Source organism: Hyaena hyaena, unplaced genomic scaffold, assembly GCF_003009895.1.
Source record: "Hyaena hyaena isolate Hyena2069 unplaced genomic scaffold, ASM300989v1 scaffold_757, whole genome shotgun sequence".
Taxonomy (NCBI): domain Eukaryota; kingdom Metazoa; phylum Chordata; class Mammalia; order Carnivora; family Hyaenidae; genus Hyaena; species Hyaena hyaena.
In genome coordinates this window covers 102,933-106,611 of record NW_024081392.1, presented here as the reverse complement: position 1 = coordinate 106,611, position 3,679 = coordinate 102,933, and the positions used below count along the sequence as shown (strand labels likewise).

The 3,679-nt window shown below is 33.0% G+C and overlaps 1 non-coding gene across 1 annotated transcript; it reads left to right on the top strand.

Annotated features, from left to right (window-relative positions):
• The first annotated feature begins 305 nt into the window (after positions 1-305).
• Positions 306-412, top strand: LOC120221163. Its single transcript, XR_005525745.1, has one exon. It is a non-coding gene; the product is annotated as a U6 spliceosomal RNA (small nuclear RNA).
• The last annotated feature ends 3,267 nt before the right edge of the window (positions 413-3,679 follow it).

The window sequence follows — 3,679 nt, the reverse complement described above, 5'->3', positions numbered from 1 at the left end:
CTAGGTTCCAATGAAATTAATATTCACATAAAATGTATAATCAATGCATACTGATTATTTACTGTATGTGAGGCAGAGCAGTGGGTGTGAGGATACAAGGATAAAGATGTATACTTGAAGATTTTTCTATATCACATCTGCAATTAACAAATGAAAATTCAACTTTTTTATTTTATGTATTTTATTTCTTACTATGGCAAAAATGGATATGGTGCTTAGACATGAAACGCAAAAGTTTCACTTATAAGATAGCATGATCTTTGGAATTCACTAATGAAGGTCACTAAATTAAGAAGTTAAATGGAGTGCTCGCTTCGGCAGCACATATACTAAAATTGGAATGATACAGAGAAGATTAGCATGGCCCCTGCGCAAGGATGACACGCAAATTCGTGAAGCGTTCCATATTTTTAAAAAAATAAAAAAAATAAAATAAAATAAACAGAGAAAAAAAACAAAGAAGTTAAATGGAAGTTGAAAGGAGCCTCCATAATTCGCAACGATGGGTATTAGCTGAACAAACTCAGGTTAATTCTGCAAACTGAAATAGTGACATAAGAGGTACCAAAAGTAATCCCACAAGGATTAAATTTGCAGTGTTATGGATAAAATCTTTTTCTTTTCCCACCAAACCAAAGATAAGCCAAAATGCATTTTGATTGGTTTTTAGAATATTTTTTAAAATCTTCCTTTGACACTTGGAGTTAACAAATGTTGTCAGTTAAAGGTACCAAATGACCAATTGTTTGCTGTGATTTAAAAAATTGTAAGTGATAAAATCTATTTATTTATAACCATCGTATATAACTGTTTTTGAATTATGACACATGTATGTCATACACATATGAGAAAAATAACAGAGCAACTCACAAAATTAAACAAAATAGGCCATACATTCTTTACATGCATTTATTATAGAGTTAAATATATAAATAAAATGATACAGTAATAATATATTTATAAAAGGTATTTATATACATAATTATTCATACATTCATAAATAAATACTATATATCATATAAGAAGAAATGTTAGGACTGTGTGTGTGTATGTGTGTGTGTAAAAACAGCCACATACTTTATAGAAATACAACTTAAATACTTTCAAAATTGCCCCCAATTTACTTGTTTGATGAACAACTAATTTACATAAGTAATCCAAATAATATGTTTCATGTGATTCTTCAAATTTTACTTAATAACATTAAATATACAATTAGTTCAATAGAAATATTAATATGTTTGAGCTACTTAGATCATAACAGCTTCTACCATAATTTACCTATGCTTGTTTCACTTCTAGAGCACAGTTTTTAACTTTGTAAAATGTATTTGACTTCATTTAAGTTTTATAAATATATATAAATCTAACATCGTGGCCAGATTGTGTGCACAAAGCAAATGGCATGCATTATAGAGAAATCCTTCAATTTACTTTATAATGGTTTAGTACTTTTGCTTACTATTATTTTTGATTTTCAAATAACTTAAGCAGAAAGCCAAGAACATTGAATAATATATAGAATGTTTAATTGTTTAAAAAATGTTTGTTTATTTATTTTTGAGAGAGAGAGAACGGGACAGAGCATAAGCATGGGGAGGGGCAGAAAGAGGGAGAGACAGAAAATCCAAAGCAGTCTCCAGGCTCTGAGCTGTCAGTGCAGAGCTGGATGCGGGGCTCCAACTCATGAATCATGAAATCATGACCTGAGCCGAAGTTGGACGCTTAACTCCACTGAGCCACCCAGGTGCCCCAATTTTTACTTGCTTAAATCTCAAAAATTCCCTCTTCAGAAGAAGGCAATGTCGAGTGAAGGGGCTTGGTATAGGCTCTTAGCTCTAACAATGACTAGGCTGTCATCTTGAACAAATGACTTCTCTTTGCCTCTTTTGGTGTCAGTTGTAAAGTGGGAAGTTTACAATACAACCACACCAAAGGATACAAAGGAAAAATTAATCCACAGCAAGTACTCGTGGAAACAATTGGTAAACATTAGCATTATTAGTTGGTGTTATGCATTTTGAATATATGTACATGATCTTTGTCATCATGACTTCATATATGTGATTTTATTCTCAACTTGGCAACATTTTGGACGTAGACAAGAGGATGAACAATCAATGTTCTTTAACCCACAGTCTCTCTGAAAATGATCATCTTACTTTTTGGTTCAAGTTCCCGAAACTGAATGGTACTAAATATTTAAAGCATGATAAAATCCAGTGAGCATGCAAATTACACTAGACAGACCAAAATGTATTAGAAGAACAAGTCAGCAAGTTTGTTTTTCTCTTAACTGTGCCCTATGAACTGAGAGGGTGTAACAAAGTAATTTTTTAATCTCTAAAAAGAATTATTTTATTCAATTTTTATGTCATACCGAAATTATTTAATTAACATTAAATTAAATTATTAAAAATTTAATTTACACTTGGGAAATAAAAGCAGAAGTGCCATTATAATTAAAAAACATATATTAAGCAATTGTATATTTTTGGTATATGACTATGTGATTTTCATTGCAAAATTAAACTATTGGTCCTTATCTTTAAAAGCGTAGAAGCCTAGAGCAATACTGATCATACAAATATTTAAAAGACTTGGAAACAACTGAAATAATAAGGAACTAATGCCAGTGAAACTAGGTTCTTATTTGAAGTAAACATTGGTGGGATTAGACCTTATTTGCTCTGAGAACTGTGATTGTATTACCTGCCGAATTGGGTGGGTGGGTATTATTGTATGCTTTGTATACTAGCACAGTTCAAAAGTTCACCACCCTCTTTTCACCCTGGGTTCGGTCTGCCTGTTCGAATTTTCCTTCAACCTCCCTCTCCCCTTACCCTGCACGCTGGACGCGCACGAGCACACATATACACACACACACACACATACATCTACACCCCTTGTAGTTTCTACTTAACTTGTAACATGTACCTTGTAACTTGTTCTTCATTTATGTCCTCAGATCTGCACTTGGATTTTATCTCTGAAACACAGATTAGCTGTGACCCTGAGCCCAGTTATCTAAACTCCATGAGCCTCAGTTAATGTGTTCATTGATACATTATACATCTTATATTTTTTTGTCAATGATCACTAAGCAGGTGAAATATTGGTTAGGCTAATTTTATGAGAGTCACATCAGGCTAATTTTATGAGAGTCACATCTTTGCTTTAAAATACTTCTATTAATCCAAGAAACCTATATCTTCCTATCATCAAAGTTCAGATAAAAAGGATTCTTATGAAGTACCCCAAACATGAGATTTTTCAAAAGCTTTATTTTACAAATACATGTTATAAAATGCTTCCACCAATGGAAAACTACTGCTTTGAAAGAAAACTCTGAAGCCATTAAAGAGTTGATTAAAGGAAACTTCTTTGGGATACTACCTGGTTTGCAGAGGTGACACTAATTTTCTTCTTACTCTCAGAAATTTGAAAACACTACTTAAATATCTTCTGTTTCCCATGTCTCAGAGCTCTCTTGACTCATACTTTATAAGCTTTCTTTGTCTTGTTGTCTTACCAGACAACAAAGCCCCTCGTACCTGAAAACTCTTTCCCTTTGGATCTGCCAAATCAAGGCCTCTGCACATTCCCCCTTCATGCCTGCTTCTCTGAAGTGTGCAATATGCACTAGATAGAACATCAGTAGGACAACAATAGGCACCCC